This window comes from Pinus tabuliformis, chromosome 3_2 (assembly GCF_031772625.1).
Source record: "Pinus tabuliformis cultivar Carrire ecotype Pingquan chromosome 3_2, CPIR1, whole genome shotgun sequence".
In the NCBI taxonomy this organism is placed as follows: Eukaryota; Viridiplantae; Streptophyta; class Pinopsida; order Pinales; family Pinaceae; genus Pinus; species Pinus tabuliformis.
This window is the reverse complement of record NC_142302.1, coordinates 315,847,066-315,867,477: the sequence shown is the minus strand read 5'-3', so window position 1 is coordinate 315,867,477 and position 20,412 is coordinate 315,847,066. Positions and strand designations below refer to the sequence as shown.

Genomic DNA, 20,412 nt, shown 5'->3' with positions numbered 1-20,412 from the left:
GGTAAAATAAAATAAACATCTATAAATGTAAATATTAAATAATCAAGTAATGATTATGTTAAGAAGTCATAATTTAAGTGATAACGCATTTCTAAAAGACATGCCCAGTATGAAAGGACACCTACTTTGGTATATATGCGGGTCCTCATTGAATTCAACATCACTTGTACATTTATATAATAATAAAATATTACTTACAAATACATTTGTGTATTCTACATTAAGTCAACAAGCTATAAGTTTTGTTGCTTCAGTAGTATCACATCCATGGCGCACAATATAATCATGGGAGTCTTTGAACATTGTTCATCGCACAATATTCCATAATGCTTACATCCTGAATTTGTTGAGCGGTTTAGTAAAATTCAAGAAGTATTTCAGCGATTGAAAAAATCATGTGCAGAAGTTACATCATATTTAAAGAAAAGTTATGCAGAGGAAGACGATCGCAATGGTGAAGAAACGAAAAAAGATCAAGATGATGATCCAAATGAAGTTGATGTTGAAATTAAAGGATGAGGAGATACCGAGACAGTTAGAGAACTAAGTGATCAAGATGGTGGTCACCATGTAAATCGTTCAACATTAGATATGCATGATGTTTCTTGTTATTCTCGTGATGAAGAACAACTCGAATAGGCTTCTAAGCATAGTCTAGAGGAAAGTGCGGGTAGGGTCGCTTCAGAGGAGGGAGGAAGTGAACAAATGGGATTACATCCGGAAGATATAATACATGATGAAGTGGATCGATATGATTTAGAAGAAGAGAAACAATATGAGAAAAGGAAAAAGGAAAAACTAGTAGGCCCTCCCTTAGAGTTGGATTTTCCATTACACCCACCTCCAGGCCAACCAGAACCAATGGATATTCCTAATGAGGAGAAAGAAAATGTGACTCAGAAAGCAGCGACATGGAAGGAGAAGGAACTTCGAAATGCAACTTATAAGAAGGAGGATTTTGTGGTTGTTATTAAGCATTATTGAATAGAAAGAAATGGATTTGGACAATGAAGATATATCCTCCTTAACAAGCAGAGAAGTTGTCTATTTGGGAATTGGGAAGTATGAAGATTGCATTGGATATTGTGACAAGGATGTTGAGAGAGGGAGGGAGATTCATTCATATTTTAAAATGATTTCACGGGCTTTGAATAGAAAAGCAATTGCATATGTTAAGATGGCTAAATGTTCTGAGGACTATGAGCCAGCAATTGAAACTTTCCACAAAGTGCTTACAGAACATTGTAATCCATACACATTGAAGAAACTTAATGAACCTGAGAAAGTAAAGAAACATTTAGAACAACAGGAATATTTTTTATCCAAAGTTGGCAGATGAAGAGCGAGAGAAAGGAAATGAATTCTTTAAGCAATAGCAGTATCCAAAGGCTATAAATCATTATATTGAAGCTCTTATAAGAAATGCCAACGGTGCAAGGGTATAAAGTAACATAATAACTTGCTATATGAAGCTTGCAACCTTGCCTAGAGGTCTCAAGGAAGCAAATAAGTGTATTGAGTTGGATCCATCATTTAAAAAACACTATTCAAGGAAAGATGCTTTTCAGTTCTTCATTAAAGAATATGACAAAGCCTTGGAAACCTATCAGGAAAGTCTCAAACATGATGAAAACAACCAGGAACTGTTAGAAGGTGTCCAAAGATGTATTAAGCAATCAAGGAATAGTTCAGGTAATGATACATTTGGAGGTGGAGCAATGAATTTTGATTATGTATATGATGAATCATCAGGATTGGTGGATTTATTAGGTTGGCCTAGCTTAGCGGTTTTTGACAGCCACAACTTATGTGATAAACCTCCTACTAAATTTCATTCACTTGCAGGGGTTCTTTCATATCAAGATGGAACATTTATTGTGAGATCAAATCAAAGATCCGCTTTAGTGGAGGCAATTCATTCCACCATGTGGCAGCAACTAGAGTCGTTGTTTCCACTTCCACACTTTTAACCGATATCAGGATCATGTTTTTTAGTGGTGGTTTAGACTTTCCCTACATCCTTGCAAATTCAGAATTACTAAGGTTTGCAAATCCAAGGGCACCACTATATGTCCATCTTTCAAGCATGGATTCTTCATCTACTATGATGAGATTGACTTGAACCAATGGTGATGGAAAGCCTCAATATGTGCACTATGGAGATGGAAAGCTGGCATTGTCGGTTGTAGCAACGTTTACTCCAAATTATTTGTGTGGTTCATTTGTCAATCCAGCAGTCGATTTTGGCTAGCATAATCCAGGGTTCATCCAAACTCCATTGTTGGATGGTCTTTTGCCTTCAAAATCCTATCCATACAAATATGGTAGTGATGAAGTGGGATGGAGTACTACAACCAAATTTTCTTTCTTTCTACACATGCCCATCGTCTTGTTCATTGTTCACTCCAATCCAAACCACCGGATTATTTCACTACCAAAAAATAAAAAAATAAATAAAATATAAATATAAATAAATAAAATAATAAATAAAAAAATAAGTAATAAATAATAAATAATAATAATAATAATAATAATAATAAAATAAAAACAAAAATTAAATAAATTAAAAAATTAAAAAAAATAAAATAATAAATAAAAATAAATAAAAAATAAAGATAAAAAAAATAAAAATAAAAATAAAATAAAAATAAAATAAATAAAAATTAATTAATTAATTAATTTAAATAAAAATAATAATAAAATATAAAATATAAAATAAAAATAAAAATAAAAATAAAAATAAAAATAAAATAAAAATAAAAAATAAATAAAAATAAAAATAAAATAAAAAATTGGCATTTTGTTCAGGCAGCCAACAAACCCTTTCCTATTTTGTCCGCAGCCGAGATATTTCCGTTGACGTTTGGCTCGGTCCCTCTTCCATCGGAAACCCGTCTTCCAGCAAGCCCATACCGTTAATGACATTCGCTATCGAGGATCATTGTCAATTTTTGTGGTTGTTGTAGCTCAACCATCTGTGTCGACCATGTTTTGACCATATATGTTGCACCTATTACGGTCAACGCGAACACCGCCTTAATCGGTGTGACGCTCGGTATGACAGGATAATAAAATGCAAGGTGATGAAATTTTTTTGGGGCTCAGATGAAGGAAATTGCCAACAATAAGCTTTGAGGACAAAGCTTCTGAGGGAAGGGGAAATGTTACGAACGTAAATTGGATAAAACAAAATAAACATCTATAAATGTAGATAAATGTAAATATTAAATAATCAAGTAATGATTATGTTAAGTAGTCATTAGTTAAGTTAAAAGGCATGTCTAAAAGAAATGCCCAGTCACAAAAGGACATCTTCTTTGGTATATGTGGGTCCTCATTGTAACATTCAACATCACTTGTACATTTATATAATAATAAAATATTACTTACAAACACATTTGTGTATTCTACATTAAGTCAACAAGCTATAAGTTTTGTTGCTTCTTCTATTCTTTCGTTTGTTGCCTGCTTTACCTTGAAAATCCATCGTGAACCCATAACTGATTTATCTTTTTGTCTTGGGACCACTTCCCAAACACTCATATTTACGATGGATTTTTATTCCTTCATCGTTACATCAAACTATACAGGTTTCTCTAATGCTTCCTCAAAAGAGTATGGTTCAGTCTCTACAAGCTTAGTGATTAGAGCCACGTAGCCAGTGTACTAATCTGGTGACCTTATTTTCCTATGTTGATTTCAAGGAGCACCCACATTCTCCCATGCATCCTGCACAAGTCTATCAGCTTCCCTATTTCTTTTCCTGTCTTCTCTAGATGATTCTGCTTGAGTGATTGTCTCCACTCTCTACTCCTCAATTTGTGGCTGCTCCACAACTTCCTAAAGCTCCTCCTTTGGAGCTCAAATCTCCTCTTCTGTTGGGATCTGAAGTTCCCTCTCAAGAAACCACCATTTCACTTCTCTTCACCAAATTTACATCCCTTCTCACAACTATCATTTTGAGGGATGGCAAGTACACATGGTAGTTGTGGGGAGTTTCTTTGTAACCCACAAATGCCCCCAATTTCGTTGTCATCTCTAGCTTTTTCCTTGATTCTTTGGATACATGGTAGTAAATAGAGGCTCCAAAAATCTTGAAGTGCCACACATCTGACGTTCTCTGCGAGAAAGCCTATGGTGTAATCATGCCCAAAATCGAATGAGGACTCCAGTTCTACAAATATACTATTGTGTTGAGTGCCTTGGCCCATAAGTGCAAAGGTAGGCCTTGGTCATAAAACATCACCCTCGCTTCTCCCACGATGCTACAGTTCTTTCTCTCATCCAACCCATATTTTTGTGGGTTGTGGGGTGTTGTGAACTCTCATTGAATGCCTTCTTTTGCACAGAAATTTTTAAATTCATTCAACACGTACTCACCTCCATTATCGCTCTTGAGATTCTTCACCTTCTTTTCAGTTTCTTTCTCAACCAATTCCTTGAATTCTACAAACTTGGAGAATGTCTAAAATTTCTTCTACATGAAGAAGATCCATCACTTTCATGAGAAGTCATTAATAAAAATGATAAAATATTTGTGCTTGGAAGTGGAGGCTATTAAGAAAGGTCCACAGGCATGAGAGTGGAACCTTTCTAGGACTGCATTTACTGTCCTGATCATGGAATGTAGATTTTGTGTACTTCCCTAAAGTAGATCCTTTGCATGCATCGTGTTTCTCAAGTGATCCTTTGGGAAGCCTTATGGTTATTTGTTGCATGATCTTCAAGGTGCCATGATGCAAATGGATAAGTATTTTATGCCAAATTTCATTGAAATCATGGCTCTGCATCTTCTCCGCCTTAGTTCTTAGTGCAACACAGTCCTCCCCCTCTAGATTATACAGTTTCTGCACATGAACCTTGATCTGCTTCACCTGTCCCATAGTTATGTGTCTTAGGAATGCCTTTCCTTTGTTGAAGATCACGTCATAACCACTGTCTCCCAAAAATGCATAGAGACGATATTTTTCTTTACTCCTAGAATGAACATGACATCCTTGAGCCTAAGTGGGGAACCTGACCCCATCTGAAAGGTGACAGTATCAATCCTGGTCGCACTATAGCTTCTGTTGTCCCCCATCTCGATGTGGATCTACAAGTATTTTTCCTCCAGGTCACTGAAAATGTCTCTACACCATGTCATGTGGAATGGTCCACCTGATTCCAAGTACCAAACACTCCTCATCACTATATTATCCATGCATACAATGAGGGTAAATTCAAGCTAGAACTATGAGGCCAAGGCTTCACCTGTTGCTCCTCTGGAGGTATTCATGATTTCCTTCTTGTGTGGAAACTTCATGGAATAGTAACTGAATTCGTGACAATGGAAGCATTTAATTTTCGGCAAATCCTTCTTCTTTCCCCCTTTACTAGATTCTAATTTGGATTGGGATTTCTTCCTTTTCCCTTATGTTAGTGTTGGTATCTTCATCCCTCCATCAATGATCAAATTCTCTTATTGCATTGCATGTTAAGTGTCTCACTTGATCAGCTGCATTCCATTGGGGTCATGGATCATCTGATGGTAGTGGCATATTATACATTTTCCCTCATGTTCTTTACCTGCTGGCCCATTTTCATACATCTAGATCATCTGCAGTCATTTTTTGTCTTTAAATATGAAAAAGTCATTTTTAGGGTTTTAGGTCTCATTAGGTCTAGGGTTTTGTCAATAAGGTCTTGTCAATGCTCAATAATGGTCAGCAGGTGCATGATGAGGTCAAATAAAGTCTCAGCAACAATAATTTCCATAATCACATGCTCAGTGATTGATTTTTCCTCAAAACAGAGTTTTTTATGTTTCATGTACTAAAATCTTATGTAATTTCATTTTTCCATATGTAATAATATCAGAGGCAGCCCTAGTCTCCTTGCCAAGCCTCTGCAACTCCACCACCTACAAAAGAAACAAAATTCCAAAGTATTTAGTCCATCAAAGGCAAAAAGTAAAGCAAACTGCCCAAAACAGAGTTTTAAAAGAAAGTGAAATGAGCAAACATTAGCAAAGTGGGTTTTCTTAAGTGAAAAATTAAAAACCATTGCTACATAAAGTGTATTCATATCAAAGAGGTTCATTTGCATGCCAAAAGTGAAAGGAAGCAAGTCCATTTGTGTTTTCAAGAGCCAAGGGAGCGATTTCGCATTCAAAGGGTGAAAATTACAGGTGCGATGTGCCTGGGCGTGGGCGCGGCGCACCGAGCAGTGGTTTATAGTGTATTTTTATAAGGGGCGCGACGCACTGAGGCAGTGCGGCGCACCTGTGAGGTGGCGTGGTGCACAGGACTACAGCACCCGAAATTCACATACAACTTCCTCCAAACTCTCAAATCGCTAACTCCTCAATCCTACAAGTAAGTTGACACTCCCTCATGGCCAATGAATGAGTTTCCTTAGTGTTCATGGTGATTCAATAGGAAAAAAGTGAAACCCTAACTTGTTATGAAACCAGCTCAAGAAAAGATAGAAAAGATAGATCAACGCCTTAGAATTCAGCCTCTTCGAGGGGGCAACCTCCTTTACATTACATAAATGAACAATTATTGGATGATACAAATGACAAAACCTCCTTTCTATATATAGGAGTCTAAGGAGTCACAATATAATCCAGCCAACCTAACAATAATAATATAAAGCCACAAAAATAACAATCGAGGGATTCTATGGGGCATAGAAATAACAATATGGGGGTAATATGTGCACAAGAATATAAATAAGGGGTATAACTACAATAGTAATGGGGTAATCACTAGTATTATAGGGACCCAACATGCCCCTCTCCTTCAAAAAAGTGTTGTCCTCAACGCTTGAGTAGTTCTGGATACTTCTCCATAAAATTCTCATCCTCCCATGTGGAATCTTCAGCGGATAAGTTCTTCCACTTGATAAGATACTCTGAAATTGATCGATTTCGTAGCTGTTGAGTTCTTGTTTCTGTGACCGCTTCCGGTTCCAATATAATTTTTCCTTCCTCGTCAAGTTCTGGTAATATTGTTTGAATTGGGAGCTTGTCGCCTATAACCTTTTTTAAACATGAAACATGGAAAACTGGGTGCAATCGAGAAGCTGCAGGAAGCTCCAATTTGTATGCCATACTACCAATCTTTTGCAACACCTTGTACGGACCATAATACTTTGGTGATAATTTATTATCCTTCTTAGCTTGCTTTAGGGACATTTGCTTATATGGTTGTAGCCATAGGAATACCCAATCACCTACATCAAAACTTCTTTCACTGCGATGTTGATCTGCCTGTTGTTTCATTCTATTTTGTGCCAACACGAGGTTATCCTTTAAGAGTTGGAGGACTTGTTGTTGATGTTCGATGTGATGTTCCACTACCTGAACCTTAGAATTTTCTCTTAAATATGATGTGATGGATGGTGGTTGATACGCATAAAGTGCCATAAATGGGGTCATTTTTGTTGCTGTATGGAAGGAAGTGTTATACCACCATTCAGCTAGAGGCAACCATTTGACCCATTGTGTCTGTTTATCAGATACAAAGCAACGAAGATATCCTTCCAAACATTTGTTTACTATCTCAGTTTTCCCATCAGATTGAGGATGATAAGATGAGCTATGAGCTAACTGAGTACCAAGACAAGAAAATAATTCTGTCCAAAAATTTCCAGTGAAAATGGGATCTCTGTCACTTACAATAATCTTTGGGTTTCCATGTAGCTTTTGCATTGTTTCCATAAATGCAGTAGAAATTGTACTGGCTTTAAATGGATGTGATAATGCACAAAAGTGTGCATACTTGGTAAGTCTGTCAACTACCACCATGATGACACCCTTTCCCTCATACTTGGGTAAACCTGTGATAAAATCCATTGAAACCTCCTCCCAACGTTGGCTTGGAATGGATAAAGGTTGTAATAGACCCAGTGTCTTAATTGTTTCAACTTTATTTTGTTGGCAAGCCAAACATTCTGCCACAAACTTTTGAATATATGATTTAAGGCCATCCCAAAAAAATTCCTTCTTAACCCTGTGGTAAGTTTTTAAAAATCCTGAGTGCCCCCCTAAGGGAGAAGTGTGCAATTCCATAAGAATCTTTTGTTTTAGCTGGGAATTCTTACAGAGGTATAAGCGATCTTTGTACCATAACAAATCATTTTGCCAGCTAAATGTATCAGAAGTACTGGAATCTTGTTGTAGCTTTCGAATAAGTGCCCACACTTCTTCGTCATTCTTCCATTCCTCCCTTGCTTTGTTTATCTAATCTGGTTGGATAATAGAAATGGCACACAACAATGCTTCCACATCCTCATCCTTTCTTGAGAGTGCATCTACCACTACATTTTGCTTCCCTTTTTTGTAGATGATTTCAAAGTCATAACCCAACATCTTTGTGACCCACTTTTGTTGCTCTTCAGAGGATAATCTTTGTTCTAAAAAGTATTTAAGGCTATCATGATCCGTTTTTACCTTGAAGTGTCTTCCCATTAGGTAGGGTCGCCATTTTTTAAGTGCATGGAGGATTGCCAACATTTCCTTCTCATAAATAGCTTTGCTTAAAAACTTTCCCTTGATTGGACGACTTTCAAAAGCAATGGGTCTTTCATCTTGCATTAGAACAGCACCAATTCCATTTCCTGAAGCATCACATTCCACAATAAAGGTTTTTGTGAAGTCCAATGTAGCTAAGACCGGTGCTTGGCACATTGCCTCTTTAAGATGTTCAAAGGCCTTTGTTGCTTCCGGAGTCCATGAAAATGAATCTTTCTTCAGTAATGTTGTTAGAGGTGCTGCTATTCTCCCATAATTCTTAACAAACTTGCAATAATACCCTGTCAACCCAAGAAATCCTCGCAGATGCCTTATGGATGTGAGGATTTTCCATTCCTTAATGGCTTTAATTTTATTAGGGTCTACCTTAACTCCTTCATGAGATACAATATGACCCAAATATTCCACCTCCTGGACTCCAAAGAAACATTTGGATCTTTTTGCATATAATTGTTTCTCCTCCAATAGTTGTAGCACCCTGTCAACATGTTCAACATGATCCTTCCAAGACTTGTTGTAGATTAGTATATCATCAAAAAATACTAACACAAATTTTCTAAGGAATGGTTTGAAAATTGAATTCATCAAACCTTGAAATGTTGAAGGTGCATTGGTAAGGCCAAAAGGCATGACCAAAAATTCATAATGACCCTCATGAGTTCTAAATGCCGTTTTCGGAATGTCTTCAATCTTCATTCTGATTTGATGATATCCCGAACGAAGATCCAACTTGGTGAAGTAAATTGATCCATGCAATTCATCCAGTAGTTCATCAATGACAGGAATGGGGAACTTATCTTTAATAGTGAGCTTGTTGAGCTCCCTATAATCCGGACACATGCGCCATGATCCATCCTTCTTGTGCACCAATACTACTGGAGCTGAGAAAGAACTTTGACTTGGTTGAATTATACCAGCCTCTAGCATTTCTGCAACCATACATTCAATTTCACTTTTTTGGACATAGGGATATCTGTACGGCCTGATGTTTGGAGGAACACTTCCTGGAATCAGATGAATAGCATGATCATGATCACACATAGGTGGGAGACCTTTGGGAGTCTCAAATAACTTGGAATGATTGTCCAGGACTTTTTGGAGATCTGGAGAAATAGATGATTCCAATGTGGAAACATCTAGTGAACATAATTGTGCGATTACACCTCTTTTCTCCTTTTTTAGAAGCTTTTTCATGCCATTAGAGATGATTATCTTTCCCGGTTTCCCTGCAATACCCCTTAATTCAACTTCCTTTCCTTCTGTAGAAAAAATGATGAAAAGTTTTTGAAAATTAAAAGCTATTGTACCCAAGGATTGTAGCCATTGGACTCCTAGTACAACATTAGCACCTCCCATTGGAATGGAAAGCATTGGGCTAGTCAATACATATTCTCCCATGGATAGCTTGATATTATGGCACTTTCTGGAGCAATTTATTGTTCCTCCATTTGCAATCATCACTTGACACTCTGGTGCTGGATATAGGAAGCAATTCAATTCTTTTGCTACCCTACAATGAATAAAATTGTGGGTGCTTCCTGAATCAATCAACACTATTACCTTTTTCTTCTTGATTTGTCCTTCTATCTTGATGGTTTGATGAGTGGTAATTCCCGCCAATGCATTACAAGATATGGTTAGATTTATTTATTCTTCATCTAGGCTTTGTTCCTGGAGTATATCCTCTTCTTTTGACCTTTCTTGCTCCTTTTCTTCTTCCTCTTCACAATCTATGTAGAATAATTTCTTCTCAGCACACTTATGACCTTTTGTGTATTTGCTATCACAACTATAACAAAGCCCTTTTGCTCTTTTTTCTTCCAATTTTTGTGGTGTCAACCTTGTAGGTTTTGGAAGACTAGGGGCAACAACACTTCCTCTTTATAGTTGTGAGTGGTATGCTTCCTAGTTGCCATAATTTTGCTTTCCATTTTTCTTGCTAACATGAATGCCTTCTCTAATGAATCAAGTTCCCAAAGGCGAACATCATGTTAGATATTATCCTTTAAAGACCCTATGAACACATCAATCCTATGCTCCTCTAGAATATATTTTACCCTTATGTTCAATTTTTGGAACTCCTCAATGTGCTCCATTATTGAACCCTTTTGTTTGAGACTTATCAATTGGCTAAAAAAAGTGTTGCTTTTTGTATCCTCATAATGTGCTATCAATTCTTCCGTAAAAATCGCCCAAGTGATAAATTGTTTACGAGAACAAAGCCATTGATATCATACAAACTGATTTGGTTCCAAATATACAGTTTCCATACGTACCTTTTGTGTGTTTTGCACATTATTGAGATCGAAGAATTGCTCCATCTCTAATATCCATGTGGCGGGATCCTTGCCATCAAACTTCCTCATATCGATTTTTGGAATATGGCGATTCTTTGATCCAACATTAGCATCTATGGAATCATGATTAACCTTTCTTTTGTTCTTATCATGAGTTTCCTTTACTACCTTTTCACCATTAGTAAGTATTTCTTGTAGAAAATTTGTCAAATCTGTCTTCAAATCTGCCATGCCTGTCTTCAAATTTGTGTTCAAATCTATCTTCAAATTGTCCATGTTAGCTTCCATGCCATTCATCTTATCTTCCCCGCCATTTATCTTAGCTTCTGTTAACTTTTGTGAGCGTGACATTTGTTGCACTTGTTCTTGTAATTTTGATATATCATGTAGCATTTCTTCCTCTTCTTCATGAGTCATGCTAGAGATTTTAGGTTCCTTACTAGGTGTTTGCATTTTCTTTCCTCGGGGCATCAGTTACTGATAATAATGCTCTACTATGCCCTTTGAATTCCTTCAAAATAAATTTTCAAACCAAGCTTAAGCAAAAATTTAAAAAAATCTACACACATTTTTTCACTTTGTAGGAGCTTGATATTGCCTCTGATGTATCTCTATACTTTCCAATCATCTAGTCCTAAATTTGTGATTTGTAGTAGCTCTCTATGTCCTCTTTCTAATGCCACCAGTCTGATCCAAATTGGATTCTCCAAGAAAGAGTTATGCACAATCTCCCAAGATGACCTGATTATAGACCTTTCCAGAAGAGCGAACTTGTATGAAGTTCCAAGTGTACAATTTTCGATCTCTGGTTATGAAAAAGATATACACAAAACTACAGTCCATCCTCTTTCTATACCTTCTTATGAAATTTCAATCTGATTCCCAGAGAGAAAGTTATGATGATTTTCCCCAGGTCACCTGTTTTGAATGTAATTCAGGAGTCTGCAAAAAGACCAACTTCCTCAGATCATAGCTCCGCAAATATCACACGAAAAGCTCTGAAATTCGGACCCAAGGTTGAACGCGATTTCTTCTCAAATGGGTTTGTTTTGTGACTTCTGAAACATCACAGAAAAAATGTTATAGCGAAAATGCCACGATGACCTGTTTGGAGCAGCGAAACCCTAGAATCCAAAGCTCTGATACCAAATGTTATGAAACCAGCTCAAGAAAAGATAGAAAAGATAGATCAATGCCTTAGAATTCAGCCTCTTCGAGGGGGCAACCTCCTTTACATTACATAAATGAACAATTATTGGATGATACAAATGACAAAACCTCCTTTCTATATTTAGGAGTCTAAGGAGTCACAATATAATCCAGCCGACCTAACAATAATAATATAAAGCCACAAAAATAACAATAGAGGGATTCTATGGGGCATAGAAATAACAATATGGGGGTAATAGGGGCACAACGATATAAATAAGAGGTATAACTACAATAGTAATGGGGTAATCACTAGTATTATAGGGACCTAACATAATTACTTGCACAGTTTGTTGAAAAACCACTACCTAGGGTTTACATATTGCTATTTTGCTGCTAAATCCCATCCCTCTCATTCATACTCCCTCACTCCCTCACTTCATTTTCTCCATCCCTTTTCATTCATATTTACCCATTCCCTATTCCCATATCCCTAAAACTACTAACCCTAATCCCTAATCCCACTATCCCAAACCCTAATCAAATATCCCTAAATCCTAAATATCATTCCCTAAACCCTTCTATTCCCCAAAAACCTATCAGCAGCATTCCCAAACCCCTCATACACATTCCCTCCACAGTTCTATCATCAAATCCCTATCTTTTAGCAGCAAAAACCTATTGACACCATAAAATATCTTCATACTCATCTAAGAAAACCCAAGCATTGGAAAACAAGGAGTCAGATTCTTTCTATGATAGAAATAAGGAAACAGTCACTCACTCTTCTAGAGAAATTCATGCACCAAGGAGGCCTCATAAGAGTGGAAAACATAACTGAGAGGAGCCTACTTCACTTGCCGAGCTTTTGGCTTGTCCTCTTGCTATCACATGCTTCCAACACCAATCCTATTATCAATTTTGTGAGATGGTGGAAAGAGTCAAATACCACCATGAGCTGACCAGACTGCTCGTGCTCCATCTTCACAATGGCCAAGTCAATTTGGCAGGTGTGACATTCACCTTGACACCTGCGACAATTGCTCAAGAAACCAGTATTTTGAATGTAGGTGAGCAGTGGAATAAGGGGCAACTGGTAGACAGAGATCATTATGAGCCTTATATCAAGGCTGGTTTTCAGAGACATGTCAGTAGAGTTTTCCCATTCAAGTACCTACAGGACACATATGCTCCCTTGATGAAACTCATAATTAAATACTTCAGTTGTGAGGGCAGATTTTCTCGTATGTACACCTATCATATCAGGTTGTTGATGCACTTTACTAGGGTTAGGATGATGAACCTCCCCTATTTCATTTGCCGGAATATTGAGAAGATGACCACATTAGTGTAAAGGAAGCCTCCTCATCAGTAGTATAACAGAATCTATCACTTTGCACTAATCAAAATTATGTTTTTGCATCAGCTTGGTTTACTGAATGTGTCATGGGAGGATTTCATCTCACATGAGGTCTTTACAGGTCCTCAAGTGCCCCAATCAGTTTTTCATGAGGTAGGAGAGCCTTCACATTAGCAAGATGTTCATGAGACACAAACCACTAGTGTGCAAGTGTTTGTCACATACCAAAAGGGCACTAGGAGATTGTTTGCAGCAGCAAAACGAGTACTATCTCCACCTGAGGCAGAAGGGGTCTCATTTCCTCCAGCAGTAAAGCAGGTACAAGACAAGGGTAAGAAGCCCTTGAATAATGAGGGACCTTTAGGAGGTCAAGAGGTAGATTTCATTCTTATTCAGGATGATGACACTGATTTGAGCTCAAAGCTCAAAGGGATCATTCGGGAGAAGCAAAATGACATTCATCATTTGTCCCTCAACCTAGAAAGAGCCAAATGGATAATCAATTATTTGGAGCAGAGGAAAAAATAGCTAGAGGATTAGCAAACCATCATAGAGCTCAAAAACATAAAGGCAAACCAGCAAGCTGCCAAGAGGAGGAAGATCAAGTTGACAACACTTGAACAAGAAATTCAAGCTGATCATGAATCTTGGTTTGAGAGGACAAACTTGCACTTGGAGAAGACGATGGAGAAAGCCAACAGAGAGAAAAATATTTTGAGGCACATGGCATAACACTACTTGGCGAGAAACAAGGTGAGCAAAGCGAGAATCAGGATTTTGAAGGCCAAGTTGAAGAAAGCCATGAGGAAGAGAAAAGAGCAAGATAGACTCCAGATCTTGGCTGAGGCTTCCTTAGCCCAACATAGCACCTAATGAAGGACACCCAGCCCAAATCTCAAGAAATTTGGGAAACTTTTTGCAAATTTTGATTTTTTTGGCCTAAAAAACAGGGTTTTCTGCCTGGTGCGTCGCGCCACCTAGCGCGCGCTTTTGCTAGAGACCTCCTTTTGAGGAAAACTCAGAATTTTTGGATTCCTCATGGAAAAATATGAATTCCCTCACATGGCTAAGAAAATTTGACAGGTTTTGAGCTTCCAAAAGGGTCAAAAACACCTCAAAAATGACCTTTTTGCCCCTTTTTGGACACACAGGAAGCAGTGTTGGGAGAACTCATTTTTGGAGGGGAAAATGGAGACAAAATTTATAAATTCCACTTTTTTTGGAAAGTATATAGGTAGACCTTTCCAACAAGCACACTTGCAGCAAATTTGGTGCATGGGAAGGCCTCCAAAATCAGCTCCAAAGTAGCGCGGTGCACAGGGATAGGAGCGTGGCGCACAGGATGAAATTTTCTCATTTTGGCCAAAAAACCTATGTTTTTCGCCTAGTTTCTTCACAGTTTGAATTTTCTCTTTCTAAGAGTCAAACTCATGATGTAATTTGATGTGACTTGATAGATTATGATGTAAATATGCTAAATTTTCACTCATGGAGGTAGATTCATCATGAAAAAGTAGTTTGCAACTAAATGAATCAGTTTCCTAGGTTTTAGAGGCAAGCTGTTCCACTGCCAAATTTTCAGTTCTTATTTTAGATCTTGTTGAAACAGCTCCTAAACTCATGAATTCAACCCCTAAATCCTAGCATGAGTTGTTTGTTGCCTACATCTAGTAGTTTTTCAATCATTGGTAAAGGTTGGACTCTTGTGAATGCTTTGAGCATTATTGTACACTTATTTCAGCAGTTTGGCAAAGGAATAGACCAGGATTTACAACACTTTATGGGATTCTTGTGGCAACTTGATTTGGTATTGTGTTTCCTTCTGTAATTGCAAGTTTACATTTGTTTTATGTATGCCATCATCTCTCTATGTTCATCTTAACTAAATGAAACAAGGATAAAGGTAGAATTCATTGAGTTGCAGTGCTCTACTGAGGGTTTGTTTAGTTATTTATGTTTTCAGTTGTTTGAAGAGGATCACTGAGACTTTCATGCCCTCTCCAACTCCTCACTAGTCTAAAATTTCTCCATCTCACTCAATTTGAAGTACTAAACCATTTGCCTACCTCACCCCATAGAGATCTCTACAAGGCTGTGTCCATTCCCCAGACCCAAATCTGCCTTTCACATTTGAGCCAGCAAACCAATATTAAATTCAATCAAACTCCTCTTAACATATACCTAGCCTAAAATCAGTCTTTACATTAGTCATCTCAAGCCTTAATGACCATATTCTTCTGAGATTGACAAGGAGAGAGCCCTCTCCCGACCTAGTAGGGCTAGCTACCAGTTTAAGCGTGGTTTGATGTTACCCTAGATCCTGACTTTCTCAGCTTGAGGTAGATTTAGGCACTAACATAGTGGCAACCATACTGGGGAAACGATCGTTTATTATCATTGTTTTGCTTTTTAGACTACAGATGGAGCCTGAAGTTAGCCAAGTAGCCTTCGAAACGCTCTTGCTTTGCATTAGCGAAATTAGATGAATGTTGCTTCAGTCAATCTACTTTCTAGTTTATAAACTGAACATCTGATCTAAATGATTACCCCAGTATCATTAAGCAATTCTAGACTTTGGATGATGAGTTTAGAATTTGATAGGGTGAACAAGTTTATTTTTTCTATGTGATTTTTGGGATTAATTCAACACACTGGCTTCCAAACCAGAGCCAATCCCAATCCTGATCCTCCTCCTATGTATGAAAACCCAAATCTCATCCTAAGAATTCTCCGACAAGAAAGTTCTCTGATTCCTGTGTTCAAATCTTGTTCGTGTCTTGTTGTTTTTGAATATCTTGAAGATCTTGAATTTGAAAAATGTTTTGATCTATCGTTGTTTGAGACTAAATCTGAAAGTGTTGTTGGTTCTACTGTCTTAAATCCGGATTTTGTCAAAGATCTTGAAACTGAAAGGGCAAATAGATCAATTGACAGTTATATCTTGAATCTTCAAACTTCCATTGTGGCTTCGAATATTCCTGAGTTCTTAGAATCCGCATCAGCAACTCTTGGTTCATCCACAATTGCATCTGGTTCAGGAAATCCTACCGAACCTCCTTTCATTCCCACCATTCCTATGTAGCCCACTATATCAGATCAGAGACCTCCTGTCTCTTCTCCCCCATCAACACCTCAAACATCTTGTATTTACTCTCCTCCTTCGACACCTCATACACCAATTACATTGTCAGCTGCTATCATTGTTCCGACTCCTCCTACATCCCCAAGGCCAGTTGTAAATCCACCTAGAGCAATGGCTGCCCGATATGCACCCCTTGTGTTGCCTCAAAACTTGGATGCCATGCCCGCTGACTACCAAAGCAAGATCCCATTGTTTGATGGCACTCCTCAAAGTATCACATATCAGCAGCATGTGGATAGGACGATTGATTTCTTTGACCTTCATGAGATTGATGCCGAAAATGTGACAATGAGATTATTTGTGCAAACTTTTGGAGGTGAAGTGCAGAAGTGGTTCAGAGCTTTGCTGGCTGCGAGTATCACTACAGTGACCAATCTTCAGAGACATTTCTTGGATTGCTAGGATTTAAAGAAAAACCCTCTTCAAATCCTTTCCGAATATGAAAACATCAAGAGGAATGCTAGTGAGAGTGTCCAAGATTATTGTGTCAAATTCAACATTGTTTACAATGCAATTCCTGCTGATATAAAGCCACCTATGGGGCTGGATTTGATTAAATTTCCTGATGGCTTCAATATTGACATGGAATATCAATTGAGGGAAAGAGATCCGGCTACATTGGAGGAATTCAGAAAATTGCAGTCAGCGTTGAGGCAAATTTGCTTGCCAAGAGAGCTAGAGCAAAGGCCGAAAAGAAGGTGACCATAAAAGAGGAATCTTCTTCCTCCGATCATTTGCTTCGCAAGATTGAGAAGATGTTTGATAGGCTCACAATTTTTGATAATATTGAAACACAAGTCAGAAATCCAAAATTTCGTGGTCAGCAGCAACCACAATTCATAATCAAGCAACGAGAACAAAGAGCACAAGACCAAGCGACACAACAGCAAGTAAAGACACCCCTACAGTAGAATTTTGTACATGGTCCGGAATCAGATGATGATGAGAACATAATTGGTGATGAGAATAATTTCTTTACACCTGATGATCAACCCATTTATATCACCAAAGACGAAGAGTATTCAGAAAACTCAGCTGTACAAAAAGACGAAAATTTCATCTTGGAAAATGAAACAATTCTTTAAGAAGAGTCTGATGAGTATCAGAGGGGATACATGAATGCTTTGACAGCCCAATAGCGAAAATATTCACTCAGGAGTAGAGAATTTCCCATCAATCCGATTCAGAAGAAGAAGGAAGTGTCATCGCCAAAGAACGATTCTCTACTAGTACAGAGAAAGGGAAAGGAGACAACTGATCCTACCACCAGCAAAACACAATCAGCAAATGAAAGATCAAATCAGCGAATTGTATCAAAGGAGAAAACTGAAAATAAGGATGCTCCAGTCAAAGAGGTAGAGAAAACATCAACCTTTAGCTTAAAAAATGAAATTGCTAAGTTAAAAGTGTCAATTCCTTTGACTGAATTAATGAAGAAAAGCAGCTACAAAGGTCAGGTGTCTAAGATTTTGAATTTGGATCCATTATCTGATATGGTAAATGTGGAGGATGATCAACCCGAACTTATCTTTGGGCGAGCATTAGAAGGTTAGTCTGAGGATAGTGATGTAGCTCCTTTTTACATCAGCCTTAGATTGCATGATTTTGTATTGCACAATGCCATGTTCGATTCAAGAGCCTTTCATAATCTCATGCTAAGGCAAACATGGAAAAATTGGGTCTAGATATCACTCGAAAGTACCATGATCTATATTCCTTTGATTCTGGTAGGGTCGAGTGCATTGGGCTTATTAAATATTTGGTTGTCACTTTAGATCAGATCCCGGCGAAGAATGTTTTGATGGATGTGGTTGTGGCAGATATTCCTCCTAGATTTGGCATGCTTCTTTCTAGATCTTGGGGAGCAAAACTCAAAGGGACATTGCAACTTGATTTCTCCTATGCTACTATTCCTGTGTTTGGACAGTTGAGGAAATTATACCGGGAGAAAAATATGAAGTACATGATCACTAGCAAGGAGAAACCTCTAGATCATCCAATCAACTATGCACATACTGATTTGGAATCTTTTGTTTTATATTCTGATAGTTTTAATGATGTAAATAGTCAAGTAGTTGAAGTAGAAGATATTCCAGAGATCACTGAAAATTTCAGAGCTGTACTAGAGCAAGAAAGACCAAAGCTTGATAGTACCGCTAAGCAATCATCCTTCCGACAGTAGCAAAAAGTTGATGGACAACAAGCAAAAGAAGAAGAGAAAAAATAATTTTAGCATTTGGAGGATGAAGCTGGGTTGTGGAGCATGGATTTTGATGGCGCGATAGGTAGGGAAGGTGCTGGAATTGGCATTTGGATACGCAGCCCTGCATTTCTTCCAAATAAAGTGCCAAGTAATGTAAGGGTATGCTCGTATAAATTGGCTTTTGATTGTTCAAATAATGAGGCTGAATATGAAGCTTTATTTGCTGGTCTGAAAATCCTTAAGAAGTTAAATGCTAAAAGAATTTCAGTATATGGTGACTTCGAGTTAGTTATCAAGCAAGTGAAAGGTGAATACCAAGCTAAGCATCCTCATATGTGAGCCTACCAGAATGCAATATTAGATATTTTGAGATTGCTTCCAAACTACACTCTGATGTGTGTCTCTCGTGTTCAGAATGTTATTGCAGATTCTCTCGCAATAGTTGCAAGTAACTTGAAAATTCCGATGAATTCAAAAAATAAGTTTGAAATTCATGTGAAACATCGCCCTGTTATCCCAGATAATCAAAGATATTGGCAGGTGTTTCAAGATGATAAAGAGATCGAAGAATTTCTGCAAAATGAAGGCAAGTACAAAGACACTTCTATAGATGGAGAACATGATGATGGTGAAGCAGATATGGAAGTAAATCAGATGGAAGTTTTGCAGCTCAAGGAAAATGTCATTCCTAAAGGTCTAATACCTTTAGAGGAGTTATTTGATCAAGATGATGTAGCCCGGAAATCGAGCTTGACACCCACCGAGAAAGGAGTTGAAGATGTAAACATTGGATCAGCAGAAAATCCTAAAATGGTCAAGTTATCAAAGGCCTTGCCTCCACAGGTAAAGGAAAAATACATTAGTTTATTATCTTCATTTACTGATGTATTTTCTTGGGACTATTCATATTTGAAGGCATATGATAAGAGTATAATTCTGCACATCATCCCGATCAAGCCATATCAAAAGCCTTTCCGAAAAAAGCTAAGAAGGATAAATCCAAAGCTGTTGCCCTCAATAGAGAAGGAAGTGAATCAATTATACAAAGCTGGTATAATCATTCCCATAAGATTTTCAAATTGGATTTCTACTTTAGTGCCCCTGCACAAGAAAACAGGTGAGATTCGATTATGTATTGATTTCAGAAATCTGAATAAAGTATCTTTAAAAGATAACTATCCATTGCCCAAGATGGATCACATACTTCAAAGAGTATTTGGAGCATCCCGCATGTTACTACTCAATGGGTATTCTGGTTATAACCAAATTCTAGTCCATGAGGATGATAGAGACAAAACAGCATTCACCACTCTGTGGGGAACTTTCCATTATGCCAAGATGCCTTTCGGACTGAAGAATGTTGGTGCAACCTTTCAGTGGGCTATGGATATCGCATTTGCAAATGAGAAAGATGTATTTTTAGTTGTTTATATTAATGATTTGATAGTTTTTTCTAATTCAGATGAAGAGCACCTTTATCATTTGAAGATTGTATTTCAGCAGTGTAGAAAGTATGGCATATCTCTCAATCCAAACAAGAGCTTGTCTGCCATGGATGAAGGCAAGCTTCTCGGTAATATTATATCCAAGGAAGGCATCCATATTGATCCAGCTCGAGTGGAAGCCATTCATAAAATTGATTTTCCACAAAGTAAAAAGGAGATCTAGTCATTCAACGGTATTATGAATTTCTTACATCGTTTTGTGCCAAATCTTGCAGAACATTTGAGGGAAATCACAAACATG

The 20,412-nt window shown here is 37.6% G+C and overlaps 1 pseudogene; it reads left to right on the top strand.

The window, feature by feature from the left end:
* Positions 1-705: 705 nt before the first annotated feature.
* Positions 706-1,970, top strand: LOC149180798 (hsp70-Hsp90 organizing protein 3 pseudogene; annotated as a pseudogene).
* Positions 1,971-20,412: the final 18,442 nt, after the last annotated feature.